Below are 22,380 nucleotides of genomic sequence, written 5' to 3'. Positions count from 1 at the left end.
GTAAATGTTAGAAATTTCCCCAAAATAATATTACTGTTTTACATTTAATGTAAATATTCTTCTAACCAAGCTCTAAAGTTGTTACCTAAAGTTACATCATTATCCATTCATCCTTTTGGATTAAATATTGCCCCCAAAAGATTTGTTGATTTGAAAAGATTTTTTTTTAATTGACAAAACTTTAGCTAGACTGACCAAGAGAAAAAGATAGAAGGCTCAAATTGCTAAAATCAGGAATGAAAGAGGAAATATCATTATTTATTTTCAATAAATAAAAAGGAATTTAAGGAAATACTATGAATAATTGCATGCCAACAAGTTAGGTTACCTAAAAGAACACATTTCTAGAATCATACAAACTATCAAAACTGTCTCAAAATGAAAGAGGAAGTCTGAACAGAGAGATGAGAAGTAAAGCGATTGAATTATCTATTAACAACAACAACAATGACAAACAAACAAACAACAAAACCAAAAACTAACCACACAGAAAAGCCCAACCCACATGGCTAAACTACTGGACTCTACTAAGCTTTTACAGAAGAATTAACATCAGTTTTTCACAAACTCTTGTAAAAATTAGAATTGGTATATACTTCCCAACTTACTCTCTCAGACCACAATTTCCCTGATACCAAAACTAGACAAAAACATCACAAGAAAGCTACAGACCAATTTTGAATACAGACTGAAATATCACCATGAAAATACCAGCAAACTGAAGTCAGCAGCATATAGAAAGGATTATACATCATGACCAAGTGGGATTTATCACAGGTATGTGAGCTTGGCTTACCATATGAAAATCAGCCAATGTAACATGTCATATTAATAGAGCAAGAGGCAAAAACTACATGATCATCTCAATAGATGTAGAAAAGCATTCCACAAAACCCATCCTTTCATGAAAAAAAACTCTAGGGATAAAGGAGAAATTTCTCAATCTGATAAAAGCCATCCATGAAAAACACATAGCTAACAATGTGTGAAAAACTGAATATTTTCCCCCTAAGATCAGGAACAAGACAAGGGTATCTGCTCTCACTGCTTCTATTCAACATTATGTTGGAAGTTCCAGCCACAGCAATTAAACAAGAAAGAAATATAAAACATTCAGATTGGAAGGGAAGAAGTAAAATTATATAAAATCAACAACATTGCAGGATACAGTATCAATATACAAAAAGCAATTATATTTCTATATGTAAGCAATGGGCAATCTGAACATAAAATTTGGAAATACTATGTTTATAATAGCATCAAAAAGAATAAAATACTTAGAAATAAACTTAAGAGGAGTAAAACTTGTATACTGAAAATTACAAAATATCACTGAAAGAAATTAAATTAGGGCCGAGTGTGGTGGCTCATGCCTGTAATTCCACCACTTTAGGAGGCTGAGGTGGGTGGATCACATGAGGCCAGGAGTTCAAGACCAGCCTGGCCAACAAAACGAAATCTTGTCTCTATTAAAAATACAAAAAATTTAGCCGGTCGTGGTGATGCGCACTTGTAACCCCAGCTACAACCTGGGAGGCAGTGGTTGCAGTGAGCCAGACACAAAAGGCTATATATATTATAGTACTTCTTTTATATGAAATTTCCAGAATAGGCAAAGCTATAAAAATAAACAACAGATCGGTAGTTTCTAGGGGTTGGGAGAGGAGGAGAATGGGGAATGACTGCCAATAAATATGGAGTTTCTTTTGGGGTTGATGATAATGTTCTGCACGTTCATAGTGGTAGATGCACAACTCTATGAATAAACTGAAAAACACTACAATTCTGTACTTTAAAAATTCTTTTTGGTGTGAGAATTATATCATCATAAAGTTGTTATAAAAATAATAATTGATATTAAAAACTCAAAAGATGAATTAAACCACTGGAAAGAATGAGTGAACTGGGATATAAATCTGAAGATATTACCCAGAATACAACAAAAACATGCAGAGATGGCAAATATACAAGAAGAGTTATCAAGGATAGAGTGAGAACATTTAACATAAGTCTAATCAGAGCTCCAGAAGGAAAGGAAAGAGAGTAGGAGAGAGGCCATATCAGAAGAGACAATGGCTAAGTATTTTTCAGAATTGATTAATGATATCAATTCTCAAATTCAGGAAGCACAGCAAATTCCAAGAACAACTAAAAAAAAAAAAAAAAGAGAGAATAAATTAACACCTAGACATATACTAGTCTGCAGAACACCAAAGACAAATTGAAGCTCTTAAAAACAGTCGGGGGAAATATAAGTCAGCAATAAAAAGGAACAAATTATTGAAACACCCAGAAACTTGATGAGATTTCAAGAATATTAGGCTGAGTGAAAAGCCAAGGTACAATACGATGCATGAGTCTGTGCTAGTTGCCATAACAAAATACCACAGACTGAGAGGCTTAAACAAAATGTATTTTCTCACAGTCTGGAGGCTGGAAATCCCAGATCAAGGCCCAGCAGGGTAGATTTCTGGTGAAAGCTCTCTTCCTGGCTTGCAGAAAATCACTATTTCCCTGTCCTCATATGGCAGAGAGAACGAGAGAGAACGAGAGAGAGAGAGAGAGAGAGAGAGAGAGGAGTTCCCTGGTGTCTCTTTGTTTAACCTCATAAAGGCTGTGTTTTTAAATACAGTCACACTGAGTGTTAATAATACAGTCACATTGAGGTTAAACATAATTCAGTTCATAGCATGCAGTATGATTCCAGTTATGTAATATTTTCAAAAATGCACATGTGTGTATATGTCTGAGTGTGATTATGTGTAAGCTAGGGTATGTATGTCACAAACACATACAGACACATGCGCGTGCGTGCGCGCGCACACACACACAAACACACACACACAAAGTCCATTATTAAGACTTCAACTTCCTCTGCTTTAAGATTTGCCTTCCAATTATTTCTCTGAGAAGATACATTAAGAAAACTCCTGAAGGGGCTGGGGCATGGTGGCTCATACCTGTAATCCCAGCACTTTTGGAGGCTGAGGCAGGTGGATCACCTGAGGCCAGGAGCTCAAGACCTGCCTGGCCAACATGGTGAAACTCCATCTCTACTAAAAATACAAAAATGAGCCAGGCATGGTGGTGTGTGCCTGTAATCCCAGCTACTCGGGAGGCTGAGGCAGGAAAATCGTTTGAACCTGGTAGGTGGAGGTTGCAGTGAGCTGAGATTGTGTCGTTGTACTCCAGCCTGGGCAACAAGAGCGAAATGCTGTCTTGGAAGGAAAAGAAAGCTCTCAAAGGACAATTTTTAATGTCCTATCTCACCTAACTTAGTCAACATCAGTTAGTTATCTAAGTTACTAACAGATATCCAAAGAAATATAAACATTGTAAGGCCTTCTGAACATGGCAACACCTTTTGAGGGTGGGTTGGGTGGCAACTGTTTGGCAAGTGCATGTAGTTATCCTTTTGCAATACAGATCTTTAGGCTTTTAATTTCTGGAACAAGATCTATCAAAAAACTGAGACTTTCTTGGAAAGTCTCCAGGAATGGGAGTGGATAGAGCCAGCTCTACCTGCCCCAAGATACTCCTAAGGGTGGAGCTCAGAGAAGTATATTTTTAACAAGCATCTCTGGAGAATTCTGAATCACACTAAGGACTGGAAAATATGATGTTAAGGGATCTCAAGCCTTTAGTATAAAAGAAGTAAGCTCTTTTTCTATGCTTTAAAATATCAATTTCTCTAGAATATTCCTTTTTTTAAATTGGAGACACAGAAATTATAAAGACATTTGAAGATGGTATTCTCACTTTATTCGTTTTTTGGGAAACTGTCCTGGGTCTATATTTCCAATCACGTCTCATTCATTCTCTGCTACTTTGAAAGCAGCTCATGTCATTATTTACTGTGATGACAGGAATCTGGCCTTAGACCACATCTAGGAGTATAGCCTCAAGAAACAGACAAAAATGGTCATGGTTACGGGATATAATTTCTATAATCCTAAAAAGAGTATAGCAACAGTCTCAAGGAGACAAAACCTAGCCAGCAAGAAGCTTATTATAAATGTGATCTAGTTACAAGTCAAAAAGCGGAAATAAAAATAATTATTTTTAACTTCTGTAGTCATTAATTAAATGGGTGTCCTATTGTAATATAATTTGAAATATTTATTTGGAGAAGAATTACTAGAAAAACTAACTTTAGGTTTTAGCAAAAAGAGGAAATAAACAAAGAAGTGGCTGACTTTGTTCCCTTTTCACAAAGTTCCAGAATTTAACATTTTCATCAGAAGATGCAAAAATAAGTAGCTTCTACACAATCTTATGAGACACAAAGTGAATAACTGAACTCAATTTGCCTTATTAAAATTTATTATATAACAGCCATTTAATCATTTTTTTAGCTGGACTGTAAATGTCCTCCTATAGACTGAAATTCTCTGAGAAATAATTGTGCTCTTCTTATATGTCACCCACGTCTTCAACACTGCTGACTATGTAATGAGACATTAAAAATGCCTGTGGGTTAAGTAACTGCTTTTTTAAAAGGACTCATTGTGAACTCACATATCCTTATGAAATTTTAGTATATCAAGTTAAAGAGAAAACTTTTAAAAGCTTTCTGAGAGCAAAAACAACTAATGTGCAGTGAGATGAGAATCATATCAACTTTCAGATTTTGCAGCTTTAGATGGACTACAATGAAACAATGGCTTCAAAGTGCTAACCGAAAGTGGCATAAGCCGTAGAATTCTATGCCCAGCCAGTTTACCAGTCTGCAAGTCAGACTGAAAGGAGTCAACATTTAATTCTTTTTCTGGAAAAAAAAAGTCACTTGAGCATATGCTCTAGGAAAATAAAAATGGAAATCAAAAAAGATGAATATATGGAATCCAAGAAATAATGGCCACAAATCAGAATAGCAATAAAAAGAACTCCTACACAGAGTCAGACTTGGAGATGAATGTGTTTGATAAGAAAATAAATTCACTTCAACAATTAAATATGATTTAAGAAGGTGTATGAATTTACTAATAGAATGAAGGTAATTGCTTTTCTGTTAACAACAAAATAAAATAAGACAAACAGAAATTCCTTGAAAAATAAAAAGGTCGGCCGGGCGCGGTGGCTCAAGCCTGTAATCCCAGCACTTTGGGAGGCCGAGACGGGCGGATCACGAGGTCAGGAGATCGAGACTATCCTGGCTAACCCGGTGAAACCCCGTCTCTACTACAAAAATACAAAAAACTAGCTGGGTGAGGTGGCGGGCGCCTGTAGTCCCAGCTACTCGGGAGGCTGAGGCAGGAGAATGGCGTGAACCCGAAAGATGGAGCTTGCAGTGAGCTGAGATCGGCCACTGCACTCCAGTTTGGGCGACAGAGCGAGACTCCGTCTCAAAAAAAAAAAAAAAAAAAAAAAGAAAAGTAAAAAGGTCTGCAGCAAAATCAGTCTATATAAAACAAATTAAATGTAGCACGAATCTTAATAGCGTATGGGGTATAATGAATGATAAACCATTTGATCTTGGTTTCTGAAGTATTCATCTTGTAGCTACACATATTTAGGAGAAGTGTTCCATTTCCTTTTCTACAAGTCCAACTAAATTTTTTGGTTCTATGGAAAATAATACATATGCAATTACAGTATTGTAAGTGCCCTTTATTGGAGTCTAGTTTTTTAAATCAAGTTATATACAAAGCATAGAAGATAATAATAGTTCTAAAACACAATGGAAATGTCATAAACCTTCATGGTGTAAGAGTTGTGAGATAGAAAGGGAAAAGGAGCTATGAAAACGTAAAGGTGTATGCAGCCTCATTTTTTTTTATAATGAAGACTTGAGAGATACTGTCAAAAGTTGAATGATCAAGGAAACACTTTACCTGTCAATTTAAAGTTACAAAGTAAGCCAGTAGAAGAACTATGTATAACACTACTAAGAAACTTTGAGAAGAGGAGGGAGACAGGAGTGGTGTTAATGAGCTCTATTCCTGGTCTTTGATACGTGGGACTCAATAGATATTTGTGTATGATAGCTTGGCTCATTAATCCCAACTCTGCTCCCTCCTATGAAGAATTATACATCCACACTCTTCGTCGTGTGATTTTTCGCATGCTTCCTGGTAGAGCACATATAGTGCCATCCCTACTCTGTTGACTCTCGCTTTGGCCACGTGAATTATTTTCAACAATGGAATGTGGGTGGAAGTGACAGTGGCCAGTTGTAAACAGAGGCTTCCAAAAATATCATGTGTTTGTGTTGCTCCTCTTGAGCTGTGGCCGTCTGCCATGGGAAGAACATGCCCTAAATAATGGCCACTCCTTTAGCCTAAGTTCCAAAATGAGAAGATGCATAGAGCCAAGCCTGACAAAGTCCAGCATAGGTGCAGACAGTGACTCATGAGCTTGAAATAAGTGTTTGTTGTTGTAAGCCACAATTTGGGGATTGTTTGTGCAGCAGCAAAAATTGATAAACGTACTATCTGAAGTTGATAAACCAAGAATGGGGACTATATTATTTAGAGTTAGAGGAAGAATCTATAAGGAGAGGGAGGCGTGGCAACCACTACTTCTAAAGACTGTGTTGGGAAAGAGAGTTTACGTTTTTTATTTCACAGAAACCTATCCTATGTGAATATTTATCATATACCCATTTCCCTTTAAAATATAAAAAGTAAAGTGCATACCATCCAGGAGGTGATATAAGCCTTTAAAATGCAAAACATTATAGCAACGATGTGATGAGACGTCTAGTTTGTGTCAGGAAAAAAAGTGCTGCAAATGATTAAATTGTAGGAATTCAGATAAAAGAAAAGATCAACCTGACAAGAGGTTGTAGACAGTAGAGAAAACTGCACTGGGATGAAAACGTTAGAGTAGAGAAAAGGTGGACGAAAGTAGGCAAGGATGAAACAGTGTAACACATAACATGGAGAGTATGGGGAAGGACACCGTGAGTGGTAGGGCTAGACAGAGAATTCTTATGCGTGAGCTGTAGCAAGAGGTCTCAGGTAGTTGGGAGGGGGACCGCTTGTGAAGGGCCTGGAATGCTTGACTGATCTGTGTGGACATGAACTAGATGTTTTGGAAGGTCAATATAGGAGGGTTGTGTGGGGTGGGGATATTGTATAGTGAAAACACGATCCTCAGAGATGGTGGAAACTAACTTATGGGCCATTTAGGCAAGTGGTGTGGCAGATGTCAAGGCATTGCTATTAACTCATGTGGCTTTTGTTACTACATCCCCTAGGCCCAAACTGACAAAAATCAGTGCCTCGTTTTTTTGTGGTTTTGTTGTTGTTGTTCTTGTTGTTTTGTTTTGTTTTTTACTAGAAATATGTAGGCTGTTATTCAGATAGACTGGTTGGTTGCCCTGCAGGACTGCAAAGATATAACTTGAAGAAAGAAGAAGCCAGGAAAATGTATTTTATAAACCTTTGAAAGCCACTCCTAACTAAAAAAGACCTGCAGTTATCTTGCCTACCCTGTGCTACTTGACATGGGAATTTTCATTGAGGCTTTCTAAGGCTTTCTAAATGCTATCTAACAATATCATAAATTCATATGCATTCATAGTTAAAATGTTGGCATTCTTACTCTGTAGTACCTCTTTTGAAGCGATTACCCATTGCCTTTTCCATTTCGCTTTATTTGAAGTTTATGTCATTTGATTTTCTTTTTAAGTGATGCCTACTCTACTTTCCGTAAATTTTATATTAATGACTTTGTGACTTCTTAAATTTTCAGCTTTATTTATTTATTTATTTATTTTTGAGACTGAGTCTTGCCCTGTCACCCAGGCTGGAGTGCAGTAGCACAATCTCAGCTCACTGCAACCTCTGCCTCCCGAGTTCAAGCAATTCACCTGCCTTAGCCTCCCAAGCAGTGGGACTACAGACAGGTGCCACCACGCCTGGCTAATTTTTGTATTTTTAGTAGAGATGTGGTTTCACCATGTTGGCCTGGCTGATCTTGAACTCCTGACCTCAAGTGATCCACCTGCCTCAGCCTCCCAAAGTGCTGGGATTATAGGTATGAGCTGCAGCACCTGGCCTCAGTTTCTTAGGTTCATTTTTGCTTACTGTCTTCTTCACCCTTGTTGACCTTGTGCCCAGATGGTATGTCTTGGGCCTTATCAATGCAGGCCGTGTTCCACTTGCAGTGCCTCCAGCTTGTTTTCATTGATGTATCAACTTTTCCACTCCTCCATGTTTGCTGACTTCAGGCTCCAGCTATGTCTCTGATCTAGCAGTTCATAGCATTTTTTCCATTGCAATAAACATGATAGCCCATTTAAATGTCCAAAGTATATATGTGGAATTCCCAATAGTCTAGCAGTAAATTTTCCCTTTCCTTTCTGACTCAAGAAAGTCTATTGGAATGCAAGAAATTGGGAGTGACTTTTTTTTTTCATTTGAGACAGAGTCTCCCTCTATGGTCCAGGCTGGAGTACAGTGACATGATGTCAGCTCACTGCAACTTCTGCCTCCTGGGTTCAAGCAATTCTCCTGTCTCCGCCTCCTGAGTAGCTGGGATTACAGGTGCCCGCCACCATGCCTGGCTAATTTTTGTATTTTTAGCAGAGATGGGGTTTCACCATATTGGTCAGGCTGGTCTGGAACTCCTGACCTCAGGTGATCCACCCGCCTCAGCCTCCCAAAGTGCTGGGATTACAGGCATGAGCCATTGCACCTGGCCCAGGGGTGATGTTTTTACAGGAATAATCTGCAATCTGACCTCATTTCTGTTTTAAAATTTTATTCTCAACTTCTGGTTCCAGTACAAGGTGGAATAGTGGATGGAGTACACTGCCTACTAAGAATAGCTAAAAGCCCTGAGCATCACTTATGAAACAAACAGAAGAGTCTAAGAAGAGTCTAAAAGGTGGAGAGAAGAAGACAATTGACTAGGGATCTATAGGGATTCATCCACCATTGATCTTGGGATCCAAGGAATGACAGGGTAACAAGTTCCCTGAGGATTTTTTTTCTTTTTTTTTTTTCTTTTTGAGATGGAGTCTTGCTCTGTTGTCCAGGCTGAAGTGCAGTGGCATGATCTCGGCTCACTGAAACCTCCATCTCCCCGGTTCAAGCAATTCTCCTGCCTCAGGCTCTGGAGTAGCTGGAATTACAGGTGCCCACCACCATGCCCAGCTAATTTTTTTGTATTTTTTAGTAGAGATGGGGTTTCACCATATTGGCCAGGCTGGTTTCGAACCTCTGACCTCAAGTGATCCACCCACCTCGACCTCTCAAAGTGCTAGGATTACAGGCGTGAGCCACTGAACCCAGCCAAGTTCCCTCAGTTTCCTTCTTGCCTCATAGATCCTGGACCAAGTGCTGGAGAAGTGGGCATCCTGGGAACATCACAGGAGCATTTTTTTAAAAAAAAACCCATAAATGCCTATTCTCTCTAGTCAAAGGATCAGGAAAGGGGCAACCTAGCAAGAGAGAAAACTTTTAGAAAATAATTGCCCTATTCCAACCAAACATTGAAGAAAAAATATTTGACCTCACCCTATCCCTGTCCATAGACGCTGAATAGAGAGCCTAGACTGCCACGTTCACTCTGTTGTCACAAGGCACCTGATCTCACACCCTGGTGGGAAGGAGTCAGAGAAGACCGAGTGGCCAAGTGGAGACCCAGGGCTTTCATCCCTGCCCAGTTAACAGAATGGACAGCACTAAAATAAACAAAAAACCATGACCCAACGATAGGTAAGGGCATTAAGTTGAGTAAAAAAGCCAATCTCAAAAGGCCACTGTATTAGTCCATTTTCATGCTGCTGATAAAGACATACCTGAGACTGGGAAGAAAAAGAGGTTTAATTGGACTTACAGTTCCATATGACTGGGGAGGCCTCAGAATCATGACAGGAGGCGAAAGGCACTTCTTACATGGTGACGGCAAGAGAAAAAAAAATGAGGAAGATGCAAAAGTGGAAACCCCTGATAAAACCATCAGATCTAGTGAGACCACAAGAACAGTATGGGGAAACCGCCCCGTGATTCAAATTATCTCCCAATGGGTCCCTCCTATAACACATGGGAATTATGGGAGTACAATTCAAGATGAGATTTGGGTGGGGATATAGAGCTAAACCATATCAGCCATATACTGTATGATTCCATTTATACAACATCCATGAAATGACAAAATTATAGAGACAGGGAACAGATAAGTGGATGCCAGGGGTTAGAGATAGTGAGGGTGGGGAAGAGGGTGTGGCTATAAAGGAGATCTCTGTGGTGATGAAATATTTCTTGATATATTAGAATGATTTGGGATCCTAATGTCTCAACATGGAGTCACTTCTGTCAAGTAGTATTGAGTCCATAGTGAAGTTGTTTACTCCTCAAAGTGCTAAATGTGTGTGTGTGTAATGGCTTGAGGTGATAACACCTGCTCTTGCCTGGTACTACCTGTGACCTGAAATGAACAGACAGAAATTGAAAAGTGGCTGAGTTAATGACAGTGGACATATCTGAGAGGATCCTGAAAGCAGCAAGCACCTGGCCTTACCCTAGATGCCTTCAGAGGCTCTGCCCATGAGAACTGTGAGGTCATCTCCCAACTTGGCAACTGTTACTGCAGGCTCTGCCTGAGAGAAGCAGAAGTGGTGACCCCCCCAACCCCTTTCTGACATCTGAAAGACTTCTGTACCCGCTGGACATGTCTGTCAGTGCGTTGGTCTCCCAAGCCCATCACTGTGGTTCATTACCCACCTTTGATGACTGCCTATGTGTTAAATATTAATTACATAATTGATGGTGTGTGAAGACCTCACAATAAACCATGAATTTGAACATATATAATTGGCTACTGAGTCATTGTGAAACCTCTCCACTTTGGTCAGAGTTAGCAAACCTAGGCCATAGGAAATTAACGTAACAGTTCTGTATCTTGATTCGGGTGGTAGTTACAGGAATCAACTCGTGGTAAAATGGCATAGAGCTACACACACACATTGCACCAATATCAATTTCCTGGTTTTGATATTATACTACAGTTATATAAGGTGTAATCATTTGGAGAAACTGCAACTATTAGTCACTGTTACCTGCCCCATCTCTCACGAATGCCTAAAATGTACTGCTCTGATCATCACAAGGCTTTGATGACATCCTGACTGGGATGCTACCTCATCTCCCCAGGGCTGCCTTCACCTCGCTGACATGACATGATCACCACCCAATGGATGAATGGACCAAGGTTGGTGCCTGCATCCAATTTGCCTTCTCTTGTTCCTGGGCCTCATGACAGTGAGTGGTCGTGACAGTGATGATGTCTATGGGTAGGGGAGCTATGAGAGGAAGAAGCACATGCATGTTTGTGAGGCTACAGCCACAAGACAGAGCTGCCAGGCCTCTATTTGGCAAAAGCAAAAACAAGGAGTAAAAAAAATCATAAAATAATGGTGCTTATACATTCTTCATGATTCCAAGTACTTCATATCATTGGACATCTGTGTGGGCTAGTTTGTGTCTGTCCCTCTCTCATCCATTACTCTCTTCTATTCCTTCCCACAAGTGGGTGCTTGACACACAATTCTGTATAACCAACCTCTACTCTTCTCCCTTTCCTGCCTACCATGTGGGTGAGTTGTTCCTGGGCAGTTGACCCTGCTTCAGGCAACCTCCCACATCTCTCCATTAAACCAAATCCACCCTAGATGCCATTCATTTGGTTTCTAGATAGTTGGGAACAAACAACTTGGCCTTCTTCATAAACTGAAAGAATATTAGCATCATTTAGATGACAACCATTTTAAAGGGGGCCTGATAGAAAAAAATGCCCCGAATTAATAAGTCTACTCCAAGGAGTAGCTCCCCTGGTGTGCTTCCTGGAGTCGGGGGCTGTGGTGAGGGGATGCAAGGGCAGATAGGCTACTTCAGGTAGGATTGTTCAATTTCAATGGTCTCCACTAATTCCTCTTCTAGGGGTTAATTTCTTCTATGGTAAGATCAATGAAATCATGAAAAATCCTTAAAAATCCATAAAATCATGAAACAAATCTTGAATCCTACCATTATCCAGCCCAAAGGCAATGTCCCTTACCCCACAGGCATACCACGTGCATTACTGGAGGCAACCAATGAGTCCTGGGGCAGAGCCAAAGAAAAACAAGATTAACACTGGGAAAGAAAACGTTCTTACTCTGGATTCCCTGCTCTATGCCCTTTCAACTATTCCTTCTTGGCAAATCTTGACTTTGTTGTAAAGCATCTAGTTTTTTCCTGCTCTCAAGTATGCTTACCCTTTTCTTCCCCATTTTCTGTTCTGTTAGTACAGTGAAGACACATTTTGGAATGAATAGATGTAGACTTGGATTGTTGAAGGGTAAATGTGCTTGGTTATAAAAACAGTTGTGAAAAGTGCATTTTATTACATGGTAGAATTATGTGGAAACAGCACACAATTTTTCATTTGTCTTACAGGTAGTTTTCATTGCAAAGAACTTGTTATAAGCAGATTAAAAAGGTACTATTTTCCTGGGCTATTTAATGGTACACAGTTATCTTTTTTTAAAATTGCTTTATTGAGGTAATTGCACATACCATAAAATTCACATTTCAAGTGCACAGTTCAGGTAGTTTTAGTAAATCTACAGTAGTACAACCATTACCACAATACAATTTTAGAACATTTATATCACTGCAAAGAGATGTCTTGTGCCCCTTTGCAGTCATTCCCCATATCTGCCCCCATATCTAGACCACTGATTATCTGTATTGATTTGCCTTTTCTAGATATTTTACATAGTCATGTGCCACTTAATGACAGGGGTATGTTTTGGGAAATGCATTGTTAGGCAATTCTGTCATTGTGGGAATATCATAGCGTATACTCACAAACCTAGATGGTATAGCCTATTGCTCCTAGGCTGTAGACCTGTACAGCATGGGACTGTATTGAATACTGCAGGCAATTGTAACACAATGGTATTTGTGTGTCTAAACACAGAAAAGGTAATGCATTGCACAACAACATTATGAAGGCTACCTCACTTGGCGATAGTAACTTTTTAGCTGCATATAATCTTATGGGACCACCATTATACAGGTGACCCATCATTGACCAGGGCACAGCTATAAATGGATCCTACAATACAGGCTCTTTTGCATCTGGCTTCTTCCACTTAGGCATTCCTTTTATTGAATAGTAGTCCACCGTATGGCATATACTGCATTTTATCTATCCACACAGCAGTTTCTGGACATTTGGACTGTTTCTACTTCTTGGTTATCATGAATAACACTGTTATTAATATTCATGTACAAGTTGCTGTAACAATTTATCTTCAATTCTCTCAGGCATACACCTGGGAGTGGAATTGTTGGGTGATAGAATACTTTATGTGTAACTTTTTTAAAAACCTGGAAAACTGATTTCCAAAGTGGTTGCACCACTTTACATTTCCATAGGCAACGTATGAGGGTTCTGATTTCTCCATCTCTTCACCAACACTGCTATTGTCTGTCTTTTGTACTACAGCCATCGTAGTGGGTGTCAAGAACTTTCTTGTTGTGCTTCTAATTTGCATTTCTCTGTTAACTAATGATGTTGAACATCTTTTTATATGATTGTTGATCATTTATATATCTTTGGTAAAATGTCTATTCAGTTGTTTTGCCCATTTAAAATTAGATTATGAGTCTTGTTCCTGAGTTGTAAGAGTTCTTCATAACATTCTGGCTACAAGTCCTTTATCAGACATATGATTTGCAAATCTTTTCTCCAAGATAGAGTATTTTTTAATGATGACAACTTTATTCCAAAGTGAAGTTTCCTTGTGGAACAGTAACAGGCTAGTCATGATTGACTTTGTTTCAAAATATTATATAAGTACTTTTAAAATAGTAACTTTTAACTTTTATTTTAGAATACTTGGAAGATGTAGATAAGCAAAAACAGGATAGTAAAATTCCAGAGATAATCTTCAGGGTTTTTTTTTTTTTCCGGGCAGTCTTTGGTTATGTGAAGAGATGCAATATAAATTTAAAAGTTTAAAAGTGGGACCACTTAAATATTATAAATATTAAGTAATCTCTTATTGCTGCTCTTGGTTGGCAAGCAATACGACACAAACCTCTTTATTATTTAAGTAGAGAATTAATTTATTAAAATAATGGCTGGTTATGCCTCGCGTGACTGACAGAGCCAGGGTTTTGTCTTCTATCTTCAGGGCAGGGCACAGCTGGGTATTGGAATTGTACCAAACAGTGTTTCCCAAGGGGGCACAGTGGGAGGGCCCATCTCCAGGCACTGTGCGGGAGCCACTTCCCCAAACAGTCCCCGTTCTGCAGGGGCCCGGGCGTTGTTGCCCCCGAGACCCGGGTGCCTGCCCCGGTGGTGCGGGTGGTGGGCCTCCGCTCTAGCAGTCCTCCCTCAGTCCCGGGCCTCCTGCATCGTGGTCGCCAGGCGCAGACTCAGCGCGGCTGACAGCGCTCCAGCTCCCGCGCTCGCGGCCGCCTCGGGCAGCCCACCGGGTTGGGGCGGCCCCGAGCTCGGCCCGGGGGCCGATCCGCTGTGAGGGCTCCTCCATCTCCTCCCACCCCGTGACCCGGTTGACGCGCAACGGCCCGAGTAGTCTTTAACTTGCTGCGGCAGCCTCTTTGTCCCGACCCACGGTCGGGGGCACCTCTCGGCCTGGCCTGGCCCTGCCCGTAGCTGTGTGAGCTGGGCCCGGGACTGGGCTGGGGGTCGGGGAGGGGCACCGCGCCCGACCCCGGAGTCCAGAGCCCGAGGGGAGTGCCGCGGCCCCGCGGTGGGCTCGCCGCAGCGGAGGGGGCGCGCATCCGGGTGAGCGCCGGCGCCCCCGCCTCCCCCGCGCAGCCGCACGGGCCGCCGCCGCCGCGGAGCACGCAGCGCAGGAAGGACCGCGCCCGAGCGGCCTGCGGGGCGCCCCTGCGGCCCGGGCCCGCCGCGCGGAGCAGCCCCAAGTGAGCGGCAGCTGCGGCGGCGGCGGCATGCGGGGCAGCCCGGAGTAGCGCGCCGAGCCCGCGAGGCCGGGCGCGGAGGCGGGGGCGGGCGCGGCGGAGGCGGGGCCCGGGCCGGACCCGCCCGCCCGCCGGGGGAACCGCCGGCAGTGGCCGAGGAGGCGGCGCGGCGGACGGCGGCCCGAGAGTAGCGCCCGCGCTGCGGCCCGCGGGACCGCGCCGCGACCGCCCGGGCCGGCCCGGAGGAGCGCCTGCCGCCGCCGCCGCCGCCGTCGCGCGCCGAGCGAGGTGAGTGTTCGCCCGCGGCCGGGCAGTCCCGGAGCCGCAGCGGCTTGCGCGGGTCGGAGGTGGAGGAGGAGGCCCCGCCGCGGCCGCGTCCCCAGTCCCTTTGTGGCCGGCGCTGCCTGGGGCCGGGGAGCGGGCACGCTCGGCGCGGGTTCGGGTCTGGGATCCCGGGGCCGTTGGACACGCGGCGTCTCTGGTTGGCAGCTTTGGCGAGCAGCGAGTTTCCGTCCTAGTTTGACATTGAGTTAGAACCGTTTTTCTTTAGAAGACGGAAGTTTGTTTTATTGACAAAAATAAAGCTAAATATGGCTTCTGGGTTCGGCCGTGTGGTACTTGGAACCGCGGTGCCAGCCTGACCCTCGCGGCGCCACGGGGGAGGGGAGGACACGCCGGCAGCGGGGGAGGGGGCTGCCCGGCCCGCTGCCCCGGAGGAGGACCCGGCCCTGAATTACCAAATGTTTGTGGTTGGGAAGTAGCGGACTTTAGGTAATGTGGCAGCTTTTCCTGGAAGAATGAATGAATGAGATGTCATTTACTCACCCATTATCAATACAATGACCATTTAAACATTTACCAGTAATTGGGATGATCTGCATTGTCATTGCTTCTCTCTGGTCAGCCTTGCTAGATGAGGTTCCCTTACCCCCAGATTTGTGACCTTGTCCTCTTTCTCAAAGCCACTAAGCTAACCAACCCGTCAACCAAACTCACTTGGCATTTTGTTTGGTCAAGTGGGCAATAGGTAAAGTAGCCTTTGTGAACTGTTTCTGGAGGGCAGAGAATGTCACTTTGATCATATTTTATGTTTAATACATTGCTTTATAATAATTCATGTCAAGAACACTGAGAGTTAGGAGGTCTTGTCATTTCACAGATGAAGTAGTGAAGGCCCTAAGAAGTTGCAACTTTTCAGGTCACAAGCTGAGCAGCAGAGTTGGGATTCAAACCTAGACCTTGTTAGTCCAGTCCTCTTTACATCACATCTGTGTCCAGACCTGGACTGTCCGGCGTGGGAGCTACTATCCACATGTGACTATTAAAATTAAAATTAAATTTTAAAAATTCAGCTTCTCAGTCACACTAGCCACATTTCAAGTGTTCCATAGTTTAATGTGGTTCTCTGCTACAATTGAACAGCCCTGGTCTAAATTATACATCCATTTGTTCTGTCAGTAAATATTTACTGAATGCGATCTGTCTATGAGGCACAATTTTAAGTTCTGGGTATGTGGTGAATAAGGGAGACACAATGTCGTTGCCCTAATGGAATTTACATTTTATATGATCCTTTGAGGATGTTTCTTTCCATGGTACTCCGAGTCCTGCTATTCCAAGTGTGGATGGTGTACCAGGCAGCATCCCTGTCTCCTCAGACTCAAGTAATGCAGAATGTGAAGCCCCAGTCCACATCAACTGAATCAGTATCTGCTTTACCAGGATTTCACGTTATTTGTATGCACTTTGAAACCTGAGAAGCCTTTATTCAGCGTGCTGGTGATAACTGGGTTTAATGACTGTTCTGCTGGCTTGTTTGGTGCCTCTTAAGCAGCAGACTGCAAAACTCTTGGGAGCACTCACCATTTATGCAAATACTTGTTAAATGCCTGGCTTTCTCATTAGAGTTTAAGCTTTATGAGAGCAGAGATTGTGGCTTCCTTTTCCAGCCCTGTGTCCCTGGAGACTTTACAGTGCCTAGTAAGCAGTCAGCACTTGGTATAAATGCTTGTTGGATAAACGAATGAGTGTGCTAGGATACTTAAGCGTGGTTGTTAGCTGGGTGTGGTGGCATGCGTCTGTAGTCCTAGCTATTCCAGAGTGACAGAGCGAGACCCTGTCTCAAAAAAAAACTGAAAACCCAACAACAACAAAACTGGTTGTTAATCCCAAGCAGTTATGGGCAAGGTAATTCTCATGGCATCAGGTGAGAGAGCATGGAACCAGAGTCAAAATGAAGATAGATCTGTTTGTAACTTTTCAGTGGGACGCTCCAGCTACTCTGACTGGAGTTTTGCTCCTGGCTTACTTGCATGCCCTATCCCTCTTTTTAATAATATAATAATAATTTTGAATCTGAATCATACGTTAGTGCTTCATATAGTTTTTTTAAAATTTTGTATTTTTTTAGTTAGCTAAGTTCCAGACATTATTTGGATTTCACCAGTTTTTCCATTAATATCTTCTTTCTGTTCCAGAATCCAAACCAGTGTACTACTTTGTATTTAGACAGCATGTTTCTTTAATATTTGGTTTGTGACAGTTTCTGTCTTGTCTGGTTTTCCATAATGTCGGTGGTTTTGAGGAATACTGTCCTCGCTTTCTTTGATGGACAGCTTTCCATACTCATTCTCATGAAAGGTCACAATCAGGTTGACCCTGTTTTTGCTTTTACTTATTTATTTATGTAAATCTGTCATGCTTATGTAACATACAACTTCGGTACTTTGTTTTCAGTAACGGATTTCTTGGATACAGTTCCTAATTGGTTGAGATTCAGAAGAGTGTTATACCAATGCAGTTATATATCAAGTTTTATTTTTTGATGGGTTAAGAGCTGGGCTGAGGTAGAGGCGGAAGGAAAGAGGAGAGATCAGTTAAAAGAGGCAGTTAGGCAAAGAGGGACCAAGGCAAAGGGACTGACAGATAATGGAGGAAGAGGAGTATGGCAACTTCGTAGAAGAGAGTTAGGAGTGAATACTTGCTGTTTGTTCATTTATTCAATTAGTATTTATTGACTCAGCGGTCCCCAATCTCTCGGGCACCAGGAACCAGTTTCGTGGAAGACAGTTTTTCCATGGACCAGGTTGGGGGCCAGGGGAATGGTTTCAGGATGAAACTGTTCCACCTCAGATCATCAGGCATTAGATTCTCATAAGGCTTGTGCAACCTAGATCCCTCATATGTACAATTCACAGTTGTGGTTGCACTATGAGAATTTAATGCCGCTGGTGATCTGACAGGAAGGAAGGGGAGCTCAGGCAATAATGCTCACTCACCCACTGCTCACCTCCTGCTGTGTGGCCAGGTTGCTAACAGGCCACAGACTGGTACTGATTCACGGCCTGGGGGTTGGGGACCCCTGTATGGAGCTATTAATGTGTGCCACACCCAGTGCTGTAGTCTCAAGATAACTGAGGGATGGACAGCATTAAATAAACATGCAAATAAGTACATAAATACAATTCATGATTAGTGCTGCACAGAAGTAAAGGATGCTGGAGAGATTGTAGGTAGGGGGAACTTCAGGTTGGCTGGGTTGGGGAGGAGGGCTTCTCTGGGTATGTAACATTTAAACTCCTGCACCTGACTTTTGGGGACCCTTCAGAATTACCCTCCACATTTCTTATCCCATTTTTATATTATTTCACAACCCCGACACATGCCTCTTTCTTCATAGGCACTTTGCTTATTTCTGGTTCTGTACCTTTTTATGTGATTTCTTCTCCTTCCCAAGATGTCCCCTTCTCCACCTCCGCTTGTGGAAGTGCTACCTGTTTTTCATAGATTTGCTCAAGGCCTTTCTCCTTGATGAAGTTATTCACTGTTGTTTTATGCCCCTTGAGTGTATGGTGTTTAAGGGGAGGGATAACCGTTTACATTTATATCTGTGTGTCCTCATTTAGTCCTCAATTACCTGGTTGCTCCCAGTGGTATCATTTTGTAAAGCTGTAGTACAATTTTCAGACCCATAATAGTGACATTGAAACAGTCAAGATACAGAAAACTTCCATGGTCACAAGATTTCCTTATGTTTTTTTTGTAGCCACACCTACTACCCTTCTACCTCCATCCCCTCCTTAAACTCTGACAATTACTAATTTGTTCATTTCTGTAATTTTGCCATTTTAAGAATGTTTTGTAAATGGAGTGTCTTTTGGAATTGGCTTTATTCACTCAGCATGATTCCCTGGAGATTAATCCAGGTTGTTGCATGTATCAGTAATTACTCCCTTTTCACAGCTAAGTAGTATTCCATGGTATGAATGTACTTTTATGGATCTTTTAACCATTTACCTGTTGAACATCTGGTTGTTTCTAGTTTTTGGCTATTGTGAATAAAGCTGCTGTAAGCTTTTGTATATGGGTTTTTGTGTGAACAGAGTCTTTATTTCTCTGGGATATATGCCCAGAAGTACAGTTACTGGGTTGTGTGATAATTGCATGTTTAGTTTTTTAAAAAACTGGTGAGCTGTTTTGTAAAATGTTCTAGAATGGCTGGAACATCCCAAAGTGCCGGGATTATAGGCGTGAACCACCATGCCTGGCCTGTCACCATTTAGCCATTCTGATAGGTGTGTAGGGATATCTCATTGTGATTTTAAAGTGCATTTCCTTGAAGGCTAATGATGTTGAACACTTTTCATGTGCTTATTTGTCATCTGTATGTTTTCTTCATGGAACTATCTTTTGTTCATTTTCCAATGGGATTGTTTGTCCTTTTTACTATTAACTTTTGAGACTTCTTTATATATTCTAAATACTGGTCCTTTGTTGGGTATGTGGTTTGTCTCTAGCTTGTCTTTTCATCCCCTTGATAGGGTCTTTTGCAGAGCAAAAGTTTTAAATTTGTTAAAGTCCAGTTTCTCAGTTTATTTGTTTATGGATCATTCTTTTTGTTGTCAAATCTAGGAACTCTTTGCCTAGCCCTAGATCCTGAAGATTTTTCTCTTGTGCCTTTTTTCCCTAATAGTTTTGTGGTTTTACATGATCCAGTTTATGAAGCTGAGGTTTAGGTCAAAATTGTGTGTGTGTTTATACATGTGTCTATGGATGTCCAGCTACTTCAGCACCATTCCTTGAAAAGGCTGTCATTCCTTCATTGAATTGCCTTTGTATCTTTGTCAAAACGCAGTTGGAGCTGGGAGAGGTGGGCGTGGGCCTGTAGTCTCATCTACTGGGAGGCTGAGGTGGGAGGATCACTTGAGCCCAGGAGTTTGAGGTTGTAGTGAGCTGTGATTGTGCCACTGCATGCCATCCTGGATGACGGAGGGAGACCCTGTCTCTAAAAAAAAGAAAAAAACTCAGTTGGATATATTTGTATGAGTCTGTTTCTGGGTTCTGTAATCCTGTTCCATTGATCTATGTCTCTGTCCCTCTGCCAACATCACACAGTTTTGGTTACTGTAGCTCTTTGATAAATCTTTAAATGGGGTAGACTGATTCCTCCTACACTTTTTTCCCCCCAGTTATTTTAGGTGTTCTAGTTCCTTTGCTTTTCCGTATAAATTGTAGAATAATCTTGTTTATATCTACAAAAAAAAAAAAAGTCTTTCTGGGCTTTTGATAGAAATTGCAGTAGACCTGTATCAGTATGGAGAAGATCGACATCTTTACTATGTATGTTGCATTTTTCAATCTGTGAACACAGGTTTTCTCTCCATTTATTTAGATCCTCGATTTCTTTCATCAGCATTTTGTAGTTTTATCATGCGATTCCTGTACATATGTTTTGTTAGTTTTTATTGGATTTGTTTTGTTACATTTGTATGTAAATATTTCTTTTTATATTTTAATAATTGTAATGGTATTTTTAGTTTTGATGTCCATGTACTCATTGCCAGTATGTAGAAATATAATTAACTTTCATATGTTGATTTTGTATTCTATGATCTTGCTGAACCTACTTATTACTTCTAGGAGTTCTTCTGGAGATTCCTTGGGATTTTCTATGCAGACTACCATGTTACCTGCAAAAAGGGACAGTTTTATTCTTCTCCTTTTTAATCTGCATACTTTTTCTTGCCTTTTCTTGCCATATTGCACTGGCTGAAATATCAGCACTATGATGAATAAGAAGGGTGAGAAAGGACACTCTTTCTGATCTTGGGGAAAAGCATTCCTTCAGTCCTTAGCTATGAGTATAATGTTAACTATAGAATTTTCATGGATGCTGTTTATCAAGTTAGGGAAGTTCCTCTCTGTCTATCTTCCTGAGAGTTTTTATCATGAGTGAGCGTTCAATTTTGTCGTGTTTTTTGTTCATCAGTTGATCTGATCATGTGATTTTTCTTCTTTAACCTGGACATGGTGCATTGTATTGATTTATTTTTTAAATATTGAGCCAGCCTTACATCCATGGCATGAAACTTGGTCACAGTATAACACTTTTCGTACATATGTTGCTGAGTTCCATTTACTAATATTTTGTTATGGAATTTTGCATTTAGATTCATGGGGGCATTTAGCGGTGTTTCCCTCTCAGCACTGTTTTCTCTGTGTTCCACAAGCTTTGGTTTGTTTTATTTTTATTTTCATTGAATTCAATGTCTTTTTTTAATTTTGTCTTGGGACTTCCACTTTGAGCCATGGTATGTCGAAGTGGGCTGTTTAGATTCCAAGTATTAGGAAATTCTCCTTTCATCCTCTGTTTTCGGTTTCTAGTTTGATTCCATTTTGGTTGGAGAGCACACTCTGTGATTTCAGTTCTTTTAAATTTATTGAGGTTTGTTTTACAGCCTAGAGTATGGTCTGTCTGTGGGTCCCTGAATGAAATGTGTTTTCTGCTTTTACATCCTGTTGATTGATGATGCTGTTGAATTCTATGTCTTTGTTTGTTTTTGTCAAGGCATTCTATCAGATGTGGAGAGAGAAGGCCAGTTATTTTCTCTGGGTATGGGATTCTGTGTTGATAGTTCTTTCAGCCCTTGAAAAATTATACCACTTTCTTTTGGCTTCCATGGTTTATCAGGAGAAATCCACTGTCATTCTAATACTTTTTCCTCTGTAGAAAGGAATCGTTTTTCTCTCACTGTTCTCAGGATTTTTTCTTCGTCTTTAGTTTTCAAAAGTTTCATGATGATACATTTTGTTGTGGATTCTTTTGGGTTTATACTGCTTGGGGTTCACTCAGATTCCTGAATCTGTAAGTTTATGTTACTTGCCAAATTTAGGAAGTTTTCACCATTATTTTTTTGAATACTTTTTCAGCCTGCTCTCTTTCTCCTGTTCTTTCAAGACTCTGATGACTGGAATGTTCAGTCTTTTGTTAGGATTCCACATGTTTTTGAGGCTTTGTCGATTTTTCTTTAGTCCATTTCTCTCTTACTCATATTGGGCTCTTGTCTTCCAGTTCCTTTCCTGTGTCCTCCCCTCCCTTTCTGCTGCTGAGTCTTTTTATTTTGGTATTTTTCAGCTCTAAAATTTGCTTTAGGTTTTTCTTTATATCTTGTATTTCTTTATTGAGACTTTTTGTTTATTCATTCTTAAT

General features: G+C 41.3%; 1 protein-coding gene across 4 annotated transcripts in view; it reads left to right on the top strand.

Moving 5' to 3' along the window:
- The first annotated feature begins 15,039 nt into the window (after positions 1–15,039).
- The window catches only part of GALNT1 (polypeptide N-acetylgalactosaminyltransferase 1), a 124,766-nt gene continuing 117,425 nt past the window's right edge, over positions 15,040–22,380 (top strand). For all 4 annotated transcript variants that reach the window (XM_077974660.1, XM_077974661.1, XM_077974663.1 and 1 more), the window contains exon 1: positions 15,040–15,179. The gene's annotated coding sequence lies outside the window, so the exon portion shown is untranslated. The remainder of the gene's footprint in view (positions 15,180–22,380) is intronic.

This window comes from Macaca mulatta, chromosome 18, assembly GCF_049350105.2.
Source record: "Macaca mulatta isolate MMU2019108-1 chromosome 18, T2T-MMU8v2.0, whole genome shotgun sequence".
Classification (NCBI taxonomy): domain Eukaryota; kingdom Metazoa; phylum Chordata; class Mammalia; order Primates; family Cercopithecidae; genus Macaca; species Macaca mulatta.
This window is presented reverse-complemented; position numbering and strand designations above follow the sequence as displayed.